The sequence below is a fragment of the Pseudophryne corroboree genome, chromosome 10 (assembly GCF_028390025.1).
Source record: "Pseudophryne corroboree isolate aPseCor3 chromosome 10, aPseCor3.hap2, whole genome shotgun sequence".
Classification (NCBI taxonomy): Eukaryota; Metazoa; Chordata; class Amphibia; order Anura; family Myobatrachidae; genus Pseudophryne; species Pseudophryne corroboree.
The window spans coordinates 320,371,450-320,389,781 of record NC_086453.1 but is presented as its reverse complement, the minus strand read 5'-3'; the positions used below and the strand labels follow the sequence as shown (position 1 = coordinate 320,389,781).

Genomic DNA, 18,332 nt, shown 5'->3' with positions numbered 1-18,332 from the left:
ATATAAGGATCCTTTAGATTAGAACCTTCACCAATTTAGTAACACCCTTGTAATGCACAAGTACCATCACAAGTGGACAAATCCACTTTTTTAAACGCACACAATCCAGATGGAATTCGCAGTCTTAACGGGTTTCACATTCGGTTCCAAAACCTCAGAGACCTTCTAGTGCTCGATGATCCCATGTAGAAAAATAGGAAGGAAGGTAGCCGAAATAGTGTGATATAGTTTAACACAAATTTATTGGTTTACAAACATATCAAATGCCCGCACATTAAAATAATATAAAGGTAGCTTATCTGGTATGAAGTAGATAAGGTCTGGTCAATAGTCCTCAAGTCGTTTCATCCTTCTGGCGTCTCAGGCCTGGTCTTCATCAGGAGCATATATATATATATATATATATACATACACACAGGTTGAGTATCCCATATCCAAATATTCTGAAATACGGAATATTCTGAAAACTGTTTTTTTTGAGTGAGAGTGAGATAGTGAAACATTTGTTTTCTGATGGCATAATGTACACAAACTTTGTTTAATACACAAAGTTATTAAAAATATTGTATTAAATGACCTTCAGGCTGTGTGTATAAGGTGTATATGAAACATAAATGAATTGTGTGAATGTACACACACTTTGTTTAGTGAACAAAGTTATAAAAAATATTGGCTAAAATTACCATTAGGCTCTGGGTATTAGGTGTATATGAAACATAAATGCATTCTGTGCTTAGACTTGGGTCCCATCGCCATGATACCTCATTATGGTATGCAATTATTCCAAAATACGGAAAAATCCGATATCCAAAATACCTCTGGTCCCAAACATTTTGGATAAGGGATACTCAACCTGTGTATATATATATATATATATTTATATATATGGATGCTGCGGTCCGGCACTCCGTATAAGCCTTTGTAATCGCTGTCGCTGGTGCCCCCACAAAAATAATTCAATAGCCATTCCACGGTGCGGCACTCATGCTGGTTTCAGAAATAAACGGATGATGGTCCTTATCGCTTCAACGTTTCAATTTATTTGTCAAATTGTCATCAGGAAGTAATACAACAACAAATACAACACATTTATATAGACATACCACATAAAGAGCAGGAATACATCACGCGGGAAAATCACCCCGAACACCGGTATGTGAATTACTCTGACATCATCAGACTTGGACAGAAGTCGATCTCCATGACATCAGTATGGTTAGTTGTCATAGTAACTGTCCGAATAAACTTTTCAGCCATCACGTTTAATATAAATGTCAAACATTAAGTTTAAAGTGTAAAAATAAAAAACCCATCACATAACACCTTTACTGCAAAATATATATAAACGGTGTATTGTTAACAAGACTTTCGAAGTCGCTCTGCACTGCTATGAAAGTTTTGTTAAGGGAATCAGTATAACTATACCCATATAAAGAGCCCGATATGCAATGATTATCTCCTGAAATAAACTGTTATTATTAATATTAGAGACACATTAGTTGATACTATCGATGTCAACTGTTATTATCATCATATTGGGGCCGTTATAACTCGATCTAGGTTGTCTCCCCGATACTTATTGCTGCTCATCAGAAAAAACCGTCTCACTACGTCAAATTAACCCTTCCACAAACTCTGTTCACAAAGTACTCATCACAAGGCTGAAAACAGGGTATTAAATCATCTATAAGGGCGAATATGAAAAGCTGTAAATATCCTAATTATAATCACCCAATATCTGTGATATAAACTCGAATATGTTTTTATCATAACTTAGAATATGTGATACACTCGTTTAACCCCTTAGGGGATAAAACATTCAACCGATGTATCCATCTAGCCTCCAAGCGCAATAGTTTTAACGATCTATTACCACCTCGTACATTAGGTAAAATAGTGTCTATCATGCGGTACCTCAGGCTAGACAATGTGTGTTTTTTTTCCGCAAAATGACGAGCTACTGGTTGTTCACCAGTGCCCGATATAATTGCTGCCCAAATGGCTGCCCTATGATTGCCCATGCGCTCTTTGAATTTTGATTCGGTCTTACCAATATTACTAAGGCCGCAGGGGCAAGCAATCTGATAAATCACAAAACTAGAATTACAAGTGAAATGATGTCGAATTTTATAAGGTGCGCCCGTGTGCGGATGGTAAAATACATCACCTGTCAGAAGAAACTGACAGGTCACGCATGTGCATTTAAAGCAACCATTCTTCTTGTGGCCAAAAATGCCTACCCGACCAGTTGGACATGTCGTGTCAGTCTTGACCAGTATGTCTTTTAGGCTTCTGCCTCGTTTGTAACAAGGCATCAACCTATGTTCCTGTAGACCCAGGCTCAAATCACTCTGAATGATCGGCCAATTCCTTTTGGCTGCCTTTACTATACTCTCCGAAGAGGTATTATATGTGCTCACCCAAGGAATGTTTTTTGACTGATGATTTCTTTATGTTGCCTTATTTAATAAAGATAATCTGTCCATTGACAATACCCGTTGTTTACCATTCAATAGAGATTTTCTACTGTAACCACGGAGTATAAACTTCTGTATTAACAAATCAATTTCTTGTTCTGCGGTGTTATGATTACTATTGATCCTATGAATGCGGATCATTTGGGAATAAGGTAAGCTATTAATCATAGCTCTAGGATGGCAACTCTGTGCTTTCAAAAAAGTATTTCTGTCTGTTGGCTTTACATATAGACTCGTATGAATACTGTTGTCTATTACCGTGACTTTAACATCCAAAAAATTAATTGTACTTTGAGACACTGTGTGTAAATTTAATGGGGCTAAGTGATTGATTATGTGTCTCAATTAGTGATAATAAAATTGACACATCCCCTTGCCAAACCAGAAATAAATCATCTATAAATCTTGAATATTGTATGATATGCCCGCTTATATTACTATCAGAAAAGAATAATGCATTTTCTATCATGAACATAACAATATTGGCATACGCCGGTGCCATGGAGCTACCCATGGCACAGCCTTTTACTTGCAAATAAAACTCATTATTGTATAAGAAAAAATTGTTATTCAAAATTAAATCAAATAATTGAAGAATGATCGTCACTTTATCAGTAGAGAAATCACTTTTAGCAAGTAAAAATTTTTTAACAGCCTCAAGCCCTAAAGCATGTGGTATCGAGGTGTATAAATTTACCACATCTAAGCACACCAACCAATAATCAACCTCAAAAATCGTTAAACTCCCTAGCTTCTTAAGAAAAGCTGTAGTATCAAGTAAAAAAGAACTTTCCTTTTGAATCAATGGTTGCAAAAGAGCATCTAATAATGTCGCCACCGGTTGAAATAAAGAGTCCTGTGCCGATACTATCGGACGCCCAGGGGGAGGGTTTAATACCGAAAAATATGAACTAGCAAGGAGTTTACTTTTAAAAGAATTTTTTGGAGCAAGTAATGATAGTTCTGGGACTATTCCACAACAACTGAAGAAATTTAAACAGAAGTCAAGGTTTGATCCAGTGTCTTATAACCATAGCATTAAAATCTATATGCGTATATTGGAACATGAGACTCATACTGATTTGAAATGCAATAAGAACACACATCAACCTAATTTAACCCCTATGGAGAGGGAAGCTTTAAAATTCTTATCACAAAATCACAATTTGGTATTTAGGCAGGCGGATAAGGGCGGCGCTTTGGTCCTGCAGGACTGGCAGGACTATAATTGTGAAATATTACGTCAGCTTGGTGACACAGAGGTATATAATAAATTGCATAGAAATCCTTTAAATTTCTGTAAACAACAGTTGTTAGATTTATTATGTATTGCCTTAGATTGTGGTTTGATAACAGAGGAAGTAAAGGAGCTTCTGATTCCAGCCCACCCGGTTATACCCATATTTTACACCATTCCAAAAGTCCATAAAGGGTTAAACCCTCCCCCTGGGCGTCCGATAGTATCGGCACAGGACTCTTTATTTCAACCGGTGGCGACATTATTAGATGCTCTTTTGCAACCATTGATTCAAAAGGAAAGTTCTTTTTTACTTGATACTACAGCTTTTCTTAAGAAGCTAGGGAGTTTAACGATTTTTGAGGTTGATTATTAATTGGTGTGCTTAGATGTGGTAAATTTATACACCTCGATACCACATGCTTTAGGGCTTGAGGCTGTTAAAAAAAATGTACTTGCTAAAAGTGATTTCTCTACAGATAAAGTGACGATCATTCTTCAATTATTTGATTTAATTTTGAATAACAATTTTTTCTTATACAATAATGAGTTTTATTTGCAAGTAAAAGGCTGTGCCATGGGTAGCTCCATGGCACCGGCGTATGCCAATATTGTTATGTTCATGATAGAAAATGCATTATTCTTTTCTGATAGTAATATAAGCGGGCATATCATACAATATTCAAGATTTATAGATGATTTATTTCTGGTTTGGCAAGGGGATGTGTCAATTTTATTATCACTAATTGAGACACATAATCAATCACTTAGCCCCATTAAATTTACTCACACAGTGTCTCAAAGTACATTTAATTTTTTGGATGTTAAAGTCACGATAATAGACAACAGTATTCATACGAGTCTATATGTAAAGCCAACAGACAGAAATACTTTTTGAAAGCACAGAGTTGCCATCCTAGAGCTATGATTAATAGCTTACCTTATTCCCAAATGATCCGCATTCATAGGATCAATAGTAATCATAACACCGCAGAACAAGAAATTGATTTGTTAATACAGAAGTTTATACTCCGTGGTTACAGTAGAAAATCTCTATTGAATGGTAAACAACGGGTATTGTCAATGGACAGATTATCTTTATTAAATAAGGCAACATAAAGAAATCATCAGTCAAAAAACATTCCTTGGGTGAGCACATATAATACCTCTTCGGAGAGTATAGTAAAGGCAGCCAAAAGGAATTGGCCGATCATTCAGAGTGATTTGAGCCTGGGTCTACAGGAACATAGGTTGATGCCTTGTTACAAACGAGGCAGAAGCCTAAAAGACATACTGGTCAAGACTGACATGACATGTCCAACTGGTCGGGTAGGCATTTTTGGCCACAAGAAGAATGGTTGCTTTAAAGGCACATGCGTGACCTGTCAGTTTCTTCTGACAGGTGATGTATTTTACCATCTGCACACGGGTGCACCTTATAAAATTCGACATCATTTCACTTGTAATTCTAGTTTTGTGATTTATCAGATTGCTTGCCTCTGCGGCCTTAGTTATATTGGTAAGACCGAATCAAAATTCAAAGAGCGCATGGGCAATCATAGGGCAGCCATTCGGGCAGCAATTATATCGGACACTGGTGAACAGCCAGTAGCTCGTCATTTTGCGGGGAAAAAAACACACATTGTCTAGCCTGAGGTACCGCATGATAGACACTATTTTACCTAATGTACAAGGTGGTAATAGATCGTTAAAACTATTGCGCTTGGAGGTTAGATGGATACATCGGTTGAATGTTTTATCCCCTAAGGGGTTAAACGAGTGTATCACATATTCTAACTTACGATAAAAACATATTCGAGTTTATATCACAGATATTGGGTGATTATAATTAGGATATTTACAGCTTTTCATATTCGCCCTTATAGATGATTTAATACCCTGTTTTCAGCCTTGTGAAGAGTACTTTGTGAACAGAGTTTGTGGAAGGGTTAATTTGACGTAGTGAGACGGTTTTTTCTGATGAGCAGCAATAAGTATCAGGGAGACAACCTAGATCGAGTTATAACGGCCCCAATATGATGATAATAACAGTTGACATCAATAGTATCAACTAATGTGTCTCTAATATTAATAATAACAGTTTATTTCAGGAGATAATCATTGCATATCGGGCTCTTTATATGGGTATAGTTATACTGATTCCTTTAACACAACTTTCATAGCAGTGCAGAGCGACTTCGAAAGTCTTGTTAACAATACACCGTTTATATATATTTTGCAGTAAAGGTGTTATGTGATGGGTTTTTTATTTTTACACTTTAAACTTAATGTTTGACATTTATATTAAACGTGATGGCTGACAAGTTTATTTGGACAGTTACTATGACAACTAACCATACTGATGTCATGGAGATCGACTTCTGTCCAAGTCTGATGATGTCAGAGTAATTCACACACCGGTGTTCGGGGTGATTTTCCCGCGTGATGTATTCCTGCTCTTTATGTGGTATGTCTATATAAATGTGTTGTATTTGTTGTTGTATTACTTCCTGATGACAATTTGACAAATAAATTGTAACGTTGAAGTGATAAGGACCATCGTCCGTTTATTTCTGAAACCAGCATGAGTGCCGCACCGTGGAATGGCTATATATATATATATATTTATATAGTTAGAAAGGGGGAAGAAGAACAAGCGCCTATGGTGTAGCATTTCTCTCTAGAGAAATTAATCACGCAAATAATGAAATTGCGTACCGAATTGTGTTTCAAAGTGTTTCAATCTCCTTCTTCTAACTCCATATGTATTTCAAAATCTAGAAGTTTTTATATTTATTATTAAAAGTTTTTCATATAAAAAATCTATTGGAAAGTTTTTGATAAAAGCTATTGAGATGAGAACCTACTTGGCCCTCTGAGGAACACCTGAATATGTTTTGATATGCACACTTTGATCATCTTTCTGGTACGCAGAACATTTGTGTGTGATTGGCTCTGACTTTTTAGACCTGTATTACTACGCTGTTTGTATCTCCCTAACTTCTAGATTTTGAAATACATATGGAATAAGAAGTAGGAGATTGATACGCTTTGAGACAATTCACAATTCGGTACGCAATTTCATTATTTACGAGATTAATTTCTCTAGAGAGAACTGCTACACCATAGGCGCTTGTTCTCCTTCCCCCTTTTTGTGCAGATCGCCTTCGGCTACGTATAACCAGTGGCTATTTGAAGAACTGAGCAGCCACCCAGAAACGAGGAGGGTGTTAATTAGTGGCTACGGAGCCCTGTATGACATTATACGACCCTGCGGACTTAAAAACTATGGCACTGGAATTGGAATTGACGTTTGACTGTGTGTTTCCTGTATACCACACATTGTGGTATAGGACAAGCGAACTGGGATAAGTGCACTAATTTAATTCTTTTTGACACTATATATATATAGTTACGTACAGGTAACATTTAAAGGGTAACACAAATATGCTGCTAATGAGATTACAACCGTTTTTGTCCTTTTTCCATCATTTGGGAGCAAATGGTGGGATTGTCTTTGCTCCTATACATTCAGGGCCTTTGCTACCTGCTCAGCATGGTCTGCAAAGCAGGGAGTTGCCAGGCTGGAGAGAAGGTCTCCCCATTCTGCTACCCTGCTGCTGAGTACTGTTGCTTCTGGCTGCTGCTGCTGCGCCTGTCAAACTGTATGAGAGGCAATGGAGATGGCAGCGCGAAGAGCTGCTTCCCCTTTCTGCATATTCCTTACTGGAAACGTCAGCTAGAGAGAGGGAGACACAGCTTAGTGCTAAGCTCCTGCTTGCATGTATTTGTTGATTGACTCCAGTAGCAGCCAGGCCTGGCTGGAGAGTAGAAGGAGTCACTGCCAGTGAGTCTGTACCTTGGATGTGCTGAATGCAGGTGAGCGGCGGCTGGGGGAGATGGTGCAGGACTTTATCTTGGGATGCTCCTGTATGCACATGTGCCTGGGCCCCCACCTCATTGCACACTCCCTCCCCCCCACTCTGGCCATTATGTGTATTATGTGTATAAGGGGCGCTATTACTGTGGGCATTATGTGTAAGGGGCACTACTGTGGGCATTGTGTATAGTTGCCACAACTTTGTGGCGTAACATGTATATGGGGTACTACTGTGTATTGTAATTTGTATAAGGGGAACTACTGTGTGGCATAATGTGTATAAGGGGTACTACTGTGTGGCATACAGTGTGTAAAGGGCACTACTGTGTGGTGTAAAGTGTATAAGGGGCTCTGCTGTGTGGCGTAATGTGTATAAGGGGTACTACTGTGTGGCATACAGTGTGTAAAGGGCACTACTGTGTAGTGTAAAGTGTATAAGGGGCTCTGCTGTGTGGCGTAATGTGTATAAGGGGTACTACTGTGTAGCATAACATGTACAAGGTGGTCTACTGTGTGGCATAACAGTTTTTGCAGCGTGCGCTGTCCCTTTGTAAAGTATGGGAGTGAGGGAGAAAATCTTTAGATCACCAGGGAACGCTGAACACCCTAGCACCAGCCCTGCATACACAACCAGATTGTCATTCCAACAAGAAAGATTGGACAGATAACCTTAAGTGTCTACCCAGCTTTAGATTTTGGAGGGACATGGCCTAGCTCAAATGTAAATTACAGTGTAAAAATGAAGTTTTCAGCATTTATGGCTTACATGCAAAGCAGCCAACATTAAATATATATTAGCACTCCTTGCAGTGCAACATCGTTTGTCCAGTTGCCCTTTGTTCTGAGAATGAAACAGGATTCTTCTTCTCAACAAAGAGAACATGTAAGTATAGGTTTGCCATAACATCCATTTAATCCGTGACGCCTAAGATTTACGCAGATTCTGTAGCTGGCTACATACAAGCCTGTGTTTCACCTGGTTTCAGCTCCAGAACCTGTGTAATCATAGATGTTACAGATTAAAGGGATATTATGGCAGGCCTATGTAAATACCTGAGGTGCTATAGATTTAATGTCGATCTGCTAAAAATTGGAGCAGAACTGTCATCTGCCCCCACTCTCTCTGATTTCTGCCAGGCCTGGTAAATAAGGTCCAGATTTATCAAGCCTTGGAGTGTGATTGCAAGGTGATAAAGTACCAGCCAATCAGCTCCTAACTGTCATGTTACAGGCTTTGTTTGAAAAATGACAGTTAGAAGCTGATTGGTTTGGTACTTTATCACCATGCAATTTATCACTCTCCAGGGCTTGATAAATCTGGACCTAAATAACTTACAGTATACCATTTTAAAAGGGTAAATGTATCAAATCTTCAAAATAGTGAAAAAGTATGGGTTGCCAATAGCAATCATTCATCTTCTAGTTAGCATTTATCAAGTATATTTTATAAAACGATCTACAGTGTTACAAATGCAGTCTTTTTGCCATTTCGCAGGATATACATATGATCAATAATGGGATTTGGGAAGAAAGCTTTTTTTTGGGACAGCACTAGTCTTACATTGGATTTCTAATGACCTCTGAAAGACTGATTTATGACGCTAATTTGCGTTCTGGATACAGCAACCTAATGCATGTGAAAATAATTTTTTTGCAAATATTCGTTGATATCAGTGGCCTCCTTGAGTCAATAGGGGTATAAGCTAAGAAAAACCAACAGAAGAGAGTTGGAAAGTAGACTCTTGTGTGAGAGCACACAATTCAGAGGATTGAGTGTGTGTTACTCAATACTGATAAAACATAATTTTATGAATTCATTATTAAAAAGATGATTATAGGAGTAAGTTATAAATAGGTAGTGTAGCTACGCGAAAATATAGCACTATATTCTATATAATTAGATTGGTTTTCAATACCACAATGAGAACCGGAAATCAATGTCTTTGGCCTAGTGGTTTTACTGAGATCACAATAGCACTTCTGTAAAGTATATGACCGTCATTTATTCTACAGCAATCCTATTCAGGATTAGTTAGTCGTAGAGAATTAAATCATGAGTCATACAGAACCGAGTGCTAATTGGTATTATTAGGGATCACTCTAGATCGGGCAGAAGAATTTTTTGCAGTACCAGGGTGTTCCAGGGTGGTCTCCCATCCGAGTACTGACCCGGCCCTCCACTGCTTGGCTTCCAAGATCAGACGAGATCGGGCATCTCCAGCGGGGTATGTCCGCAATTTTAATCTGCCCGTTCAGTCAATCCCAATACCCGTATTGCCACAGTAATGATCTGAGTCAATCGTGTGTAAGATATCTGGATCTCATGTCCATAGAAATGAAATTCTGGCAATATTGATCATATACAGTAATTAAGTACCAGGGCATCCACTATACAAGTGGGCAAAATTATGGTGAGAACAGTTAGCATATACAGGGATTTCTATGCAATGGTATCCGCTTCCATAGCCGGAAAAGGATGGTGATAATAAGGTGACAATTATAGCAATCCTATTGCTGTAATAATTATTGTGCAATCACAAATACATTAGCCTAAGATAATTTATATCACACGCACCAGAAATATTTCTCACTGTCTGTGAGCCTCTGAATCCTGATGTATTGGTAAAAGAGATTGTAATTTATACATCATGTCAGAGAGGCTAGAGTGAGAGAAAGAGAGCAGCAAAAAAACAGCTGAGGATATCCTTTGATATCCACAGTGGAAGACAATGCACACAGTTGAGTAGCAATTTGGTGCAGAGTTAGAACCAATATATAGCTGGGAAATTCTTTGTACAATTATCGGCCGTACTAAATATTATATCCTGGTTCGCTCCCAATGCCTATTTGGTACCATTCAGGTTCAAAAATCAGAGACAAAAGAGACTTTGTGTCCGGGAAAATCTTTAGATGGCAAAAAACATCCTGGAAAAAAGACCCCCCCAGATACACAGGTCAATACTCGTCTTCAGAGGCTGAGACGTCAGGAGCAGAGGATATTCCGGATTATACCACAGAAAGATACGCAAACCCTAGAAGCGATATATCTGTTAATCCTCAGAATACGGCCACTTTTTTAGGGGATCCCCGAGGAGGAAGAGGCAGACAAAGAGGAGGAAGACAAGGCGGGGGAGCAAGAAGAAGAAGGGGACCATCACAATGGGATTCCTCACCACCACTGACTCGCAACACGTACAAGAGACAAAACCAACAGGATCGATGGTAACAGCAACTGGGGATAATGGAGATTCCAAATTGAAGATCATCAATCTCTCAGAACATGAACTCACATCCATACAGGAATCCATACTTAATAAAGGTTTGACCTTTTGCCCTACAGAACACTTTGATAGATTTAAGTGGGAAAAGGATCTTAAACTTTTTGGAAGAAAGTTGTTACTCACAAAAATTTATACCGAGAAAGAAACTACTCCATCGATAGCCGAGACCAATATAGAAGAGGATATACCAACCCAACCTCTCACTTCGCATACACTCTTGGACTCAGAATCCTCGAGTTTATCTCAGATTGAACAGGATGCTCTAAACGCACTACAAGAATTAGAACAGGAACAAAATCCTAGGCTTGGAGCTGAATCCTCCACCAGACCCATCTGCAAAAAGAAGTCTACGTACTTTCCTCAAGAACATCTATGCCCGGAGCTACAGGTCTTCATGAAATTGGTTGCCAAAGAATTCGATCTAATTCATCTCAATAAAAAAAGATACCGGGGCCAGTCCAATCTAACCTCGCAAGAAAGGATGGCTATAAGAGAAATTCAGACATGGCAATATGTGATCATAAAGCCCTCTGATAAAGGGGGAAATATTGTCATCTGGCCCAAAATAGATTACATCAAGGAAGCACAGCGACAGCTTACTACCACTGATTGCTATAAAAGAATTTTACTCAATCCATTACAGAATTACAAAATTATCTACGAAAGAATTATCAACCAATCGCAAGCACAGGGTACAATCACCAAGCAGGAATATAACTACTTACAGACACAGAATCCCAGAATTCCTACATTCTACATGTTACCAAAGATACACAAAGACATAAAGACCCCCCCTGGTAAACCAATAGTGTCCGGCATAGGGGGATTAACGGAGAAGGCAAGTATTTTTCTCGATTTACACCTGAGACATTTTGTTTTAGACCTTCCCTCGTATGTCCAGGACACAACAGACATACTCAAGAAAATACACGATCTAAGGTTAGAAGACAACCAATACCTAGTAACCTTAGATGTCGAGGCACTGTATACCTCTATTAGCCACAAGGATGGGTTGATGGCAGTAGAATATTTTCTACACAACGAAGGTAAAGAGGACTTTCATGATTTCCTCATTAAACTACTCCATTTTGTTCTGCATTACAACTTTTTTACATTCAACAATCAATTTTACCTCCAAACAAGAGGCACAGCTATGGGGGCTGCTTGTGCACCCACATATGCAAACATATTCCTTGGATGGTGGGAAAAAGAATTTGTCTTCAAAGATCATAATGACAATTTTACAACTCATGTCATTATGTGGAATAGGTACATAGACGACATCCTTATGATTTGGGAAGGGGATTTACAATTACTGCATCAATTCATCAAACATCTGAATAAGAATGACCTTAACATCCGCCTCACCCACACTATAAGTCAAATGGAAGTACCATTCCTGGACTTGATGATCTATAAAAATCCAGAGGGAATGATCGCCACGAATCTATACCGCAAAAGCACTGCGACCAATACACTGTTACATCAAACAAGTTCTCATTTTCCCCCGACGATAGAAAATATACCGAAAGGGGAATTTCTTCGCCTGCGTAGAAACTGCTCGGACAATAAAAACTTCTTAATACAGATCTGGCACAAAGACTCTGCAATAGAGGATACAGCAATACCTCTGTAAAAAAAGCATCAAAATTTGTTAAAACCATCAAGAGAGAAGACATTATCTTCAAGGAACAAAAAGAAGAAAAAAAGTCTGAAAATACCATTCGCTTCGTTGGAAACTTCTGCCAAGAATGGAGAAAGGTCAACGAAGCAATACAGAAGCACTGGCATGTTTTACATATAGACCCTACTCTATCTAAGAAACTTGGTCCCAAAGTTTCCATGAGCTGGCGCAGATCAAAAAACTTAAAAGACCAACTAGTACGAAGTCATTTTCAGAAATTCCCGGACAATAAACCAATAATCACAGGCACATAGTGCAATAAATAAATATGCAGGTGCGCAACCAACAGCAGCAGGTAGGAGGAAGGTCAATTCCTCAAAACAACAAGTCGTAAATAGAGGTGAATACCTGCGCTGGCTGTACAAATGTTTGGTTATAATTAGTAGTAATTAATAACAATCAATAATAATTAAAGGGATGGTTTGTTCAATGTAAAAAATAACAATTTATTTATAAATCACATGGAGAGATCTAAAAGAAAAAGGAATTCCTATTACCACAAGGTGGCGATAAAACTTAAAAAGTCTTTCTCAGTATAAAACTTAGTGGATTTCACATTCTCCTGTATAAATGATTTTCATTCTTGAAGGCTAGGGCAACCTCCCCTTGTGCATTCACTGTGTTGAGTAAATAGTTACCAAATCCCCACGTTGTTAGACATCAGCATAGGAATGAGTCCATTTGTAGCTGTGGCGGTGGGTCCGACCTGTTTGTTTGGAGGTCCAGTGATGGGAGAGAAGTCCAAATTCTGCCAAAGGATGAATTGGGCTGTGCAGGCCAATTGGGAGAGTGAAATCCAATCTTATGAAGCAAGCTCAACGTGTTTCACTGGTGTAATCCAGCTTCCTCAGGAGCATAATGCTCCTGAGGAAGCTGGATTACACCAGTGAAACACGTTGAGCTTGCTTCATAAGATTGGATTTCACTCTCCCAATTGGCCTGCACAGCCCAATTCATCCTTTGGCAGAATTTGGACTTCTCTCCCATCACTGGACCTCCAAACAAACAGGTCGGACCCACCGCCACAGCTACAAATGGACTCATTCCTATGCTGATGTCTAACAACGTGGGGATTTGGTAACTATTTACTCAACACAGTGAATGCACAAGGGGAGGTTGCCCTAGCCTTCAAGAATGAAAATCATTTATACAGGAGAATGTGAAATCCACTAAGTTTTATACTGAGAAAGACTTTTTAAGTTTTATCGCCACCTTGTGGTAATAGGAATTCCTTTTTCTTTTAGATCTCTCCATGTGATTTATAAATAAATTGTTATTTTTTACATTGAACAAACCATCCCTTTAATTATTATTGATTGTTATTAATTACTACTAATTATAACCAAACATTTGTACAGCCAGCGCAGGTATTCACCTCTATTTAATCACAGGCACATACCCTTGCGGGAAATGTAAAGCCTGTAAATACATTGTCCCCATAAAAGAAGTAGAGGACAAATATGGAAATACAGTCCTAATTACGGACTACATGAACTGTCAACAAAGGGTGTCATCTACTGCCTCATCTGTAGCTGTAACCAGAAATATATCGGTATGACTACACGACCCTTAAAACAGCGTATCCTAGAACATATAGGATCCATACGTAATGCCATCACGGACAAGCAAAGGATGAAACAACTAACATCAGTTGCCCGTCACTTCTTCACTTGTCACGGGAGCAGGTATGAAGAGCTACAAATCTTTGGTCTAGAAAGGATCAGACTTGGGATACGAGGAGGAAATCTAACTGAAAGTCTCCTGAAGAAAGAAAGCGAATGGATCTTTAGGATGGGAACCATACATCCAGCTGGCATGAATGAAAATATCAACTTCGGGGTCTTTTTAAATTAATCAATTTATCATTGGAGCTATGAAGAACTTTTTTCATCATTTTTTCATTTTTTCATTTTTCATATTTTATTTTTCATATATTTATATTTAATTTTAATTTTATTTTGACTGCACACACTTTCCATTTGATAATTCTAGATGCCATTTGATATATATCCAGTACAATAGTACACTATTAAATATTATTATTACTCTTACACATGCTTTAATCCTTATTCTATATCACCACTAATCATGTCTCCACCTCACTTCATCATGGACGTGTAGGTTTTAATCATTTCATACAAACATTAAGATACCTATAGCCCTTGCACCTACTACCCTCCTAATTGTTACGTCTCAACTTATTACACATAGTACACAACATCCACAAAGTTATTTATCATTTCCATCTTTTAGATCACTAGTATTACCATACAATCATCACTTACACTTCACCACTCTATCCCATCTTAACTAATCTCACCCACTCCCCATCAAATCTCCCTCCATCTCCATCCTTATACAAAACAACCTTCAACCTACAACTCACCCCCCACCCCCTAACTCCCCCCCCACCCCCCACCCCTCTATACCCACACTTTCCTTCCCCTAACCCCATTCCCACTTCCTTCCCCCCCTCCCCCCCCCTAAATTCCCCTCCCCCCTTTCCCCCCCTTCCTTTTTCAAACCCCCACCCCCCCATTCCTATTATCAATTCTCCATTTAATAGGGGTACTTTATACCCCTCTCTTCCCATTCCTTATCACATTCCCATATGCCCCTTATAGTACCCTACTATTGCTCATTCCATCATATTTAAATATTTATTTATATATTTATTTCATCATCTATATATTAATAATTATTTATATATATATATATATATATATATATATATATATTTATTTTAATTTATAACTTATGGCTATCTTGCTTATTAGCATCTTATATATAAGCATAATTACACATACACACTGATATCCCCATATCACCCATAAGCTAATTAACCTTAAAAAACTTTAACAAATTAGATTATAATACATGATACTCTATTCCTCTATCTTCAATATGTATCTTTATTAATTAAAATTATGATAATGTTAAATTTAAATCTATTGTCAAATCGGCATATATTATTATCAATTACATTTACCAAAATATGTCAATTAATTGGGACATATATTGGTGTGCAGATCATCTTGCTTTTCCCTTACTCTGACTGATGTCCTATATAGACCAGAGGATAGGCTAAGTAAAGTGTCCATCATAATTTAATACCCAATCAACGTCTAGCACCGTCCTTAAATAAGAAGCTCTTACTGATCACACTACGTTCTGTAATCAAGCTACACTGCGAAACGTACGTCAACTCCTGCGGTCACGTGGTGCGCACACGTGATCGCAACAAACCGGAACTCAAGGACAGTTACCCGGGCAACGGCGGCAAGCCGTCGGGAGCAGGGAGACACACCGCGATCACACGCTGCATCACTCCGGAGAGTAGCAGCTATATGTGGCAGCTAGCAGCACCAAAGAGCCGACGATTTCTTCACACCTCCCGCACTGAAGTCAGCACGCGGCTTCAGTTACACTACACCTCTGGAGCCTCGTTACCAACAGGACTCACCAGCGGCAATCCTCCATAGGCAGCACCTTGTGGGACTGGTATCGTATGAACACATACCCTATACACCATAAACATTCTCCCTCCTTTTGTGCATTTTTTTCAGCCTTAACAAGCTATTTATTATTATTATTATTTTTCTTTAAACACATAGATGCTGCCTATGTGTATTAGCAGCACATTGTGGAAGCAAATTTATGTACTGTTCTTACATGCCTACCAGTGACAGCTTCAATCTTACAGCTCTATGAGCGTTATTGAGCATTCATAGATACTCTTATTTGCTCCAAGAGATTTTTGAACCTGAATGGTACCAAATAGGCATTGGGAGCGAACCAGGATATAATATTTAGTACGGCCGATAATTGTACAAAGAATTTCCCAGCTATATATTGGTTCTAACTCTGCAGCAAATTGCTACTCAACTGTGTGCATTGTCTTCCACTGTGGATATCAAAGAATATCCTCAGCTGTTTTTTTGCTGCTCTCTTTCTCTCACTCTAGCCTCCCTGACATGATGTATAAATTACAATCTCTTTTACCAATACATCAGGATTCAGAGGCTCACAGACAGTGAGAAATATTTCTGGTGCGTGTGATATAAATTATCTTAGGCTAATGTATTTGTGATTGCACAATAATTATTACAGCAATAGGATTGCTATAATTGTCACCTTATTATCACCATCCTTTTCCAGCTATGAAAGCGGATACCATTGCATAGAAATCCCTGTATATGCTAACTGTTCTCACCATAATTTTGCCCACTTGTATAGTGGATGCCCTGGTACTTAATTACTGTATATGATCAATATTGCCAGAATTTCATTTCTATGGACATGAGATCCAGATATCTTACACACGATGGCAATACGGGTATTGGGATTGACTGAACGGGCAGATTAAAATTGCGGACATACCCCGCTGGAGATGCCCGATCTCGTCTGATCTTGGAAGCCAAGCAGTGGAGGGCAGGGTCAGTACTCGGATGGGAGACCACCCTGGAACACCCTGGTACTGCAAAAAATTCTTCTGCCCGATCTAGAGTGATCCCTAATAATACCAATTAGCACTCGGTTCTGTATGACTCATGATTTAATTCTCTATGACTAACTACTCCTGAATAGGATTGCTGTAGAATAAATGACGGTCATATACTTTACAGAAGTGCTATTGTGATCTCAGTAAAACCACTAGGCCAAAGACATTGATTTCCGGTTCTCATTGTGGTATTGAAAACCAATAATGGGATTTGTAGGGCGATATATCAAACCTAAATCGGAAAGTGTAGAAGTTGCCCATAGCAACCAATCAGTCTACCTATCATTTTATCGAATCTAGGGCCTAATTCTGAGTTGATCGCAGCAGCACTTTTATTAGTAGTTGGGCAAAACCATGTGCACTGCAGGAGGGGCAGATATAACATGTGCAGAGAGAGATAGATTTGGGTGGGTTATTTTGTTTCTGTGCAGGGTAAATACTGGCTGCTTTATTTTTACACTGCAATTTAGATTTCAGTTTGAACACACCCCACCCAAATCTAACTCTCTCTGCAAATGTTATATCTGCCACACCTGCAGTGTAAATGGTTTTGCCCAACTGCTAACAAATTTGTTGCTGCGATCAACTTGGAATTACCCCCCTAATACATTAATAATTGCTTGAAGTTCATTATTTGCTATGGTCAACATCTCCACTTGTTCTTTTGAGGTGGTTTGAAACATCTCCCCCTAAGTGTTATAAAATGTAAAATCTATTAAAGGCAAAGCTGCAATTAAAATACACGATTCATGATTTTTTGTTTTCATAAACTCTCCACGGCCAATGCACTCACACTTCATGCACACACACTTATCTAAAATAAATACACGGACCACTGGAATTACGATGAAATGGGGTCAGCTTTTTATTGAAAGGGTTTAAACTAACTACTTAAGTTTTAAAACTAATTAAAGTATGGTGGCAGGATAAGAACAGCCTAGCATAAGCAAAAACGGTAACATTAACTATGAACCCGGGCCAACTGCCCAACAGGCAAGGAAGAGCCAACTGCCACCTTCCTTGCCCATCCGACTCGCAAAGGCAGGGCCAACTGCCCAAGCATTGCAGGGACAACACCACAAACCGATGAGGCCATCGGCCCACATCAGCATTGACTTGAGGCGACAGTCTAGCCATGTAGAAGGAGAAAGGAGGGCACACCGGTCCAGTGATGCCCTATGGTCCACCACTGTTGTCCATGCCTAGACTCCTCTATGACTGAACTGCCCCCCAGGGAAAAATGTACCTATCCTATCAGCATTACACATAATG

The 18,332-nt window shown here is 38.8% G+C and overlaps 2 pseudogenes; one reads left to right on the top strand and one right to left on the bottom strand.

The window, feature by feature from the left end:
* Positions 1–9,713: 9,713 nt before the first annotated feature.
* LOC134968363 (5S ribosomal RNA) lies at positions 9,714–9,833 on the bottom strand (annotated as a pseudogene).
* Positions 9,834–16,925: 7,092 nt separating this feature from the next.
* Positions 16,926–17,045, top strand: LOC134967044 (5S ribosomal RNA; annotated as a pseudogene).
* Positions 17,046–18,332: the final 1,287 nt, after the last annotated feature.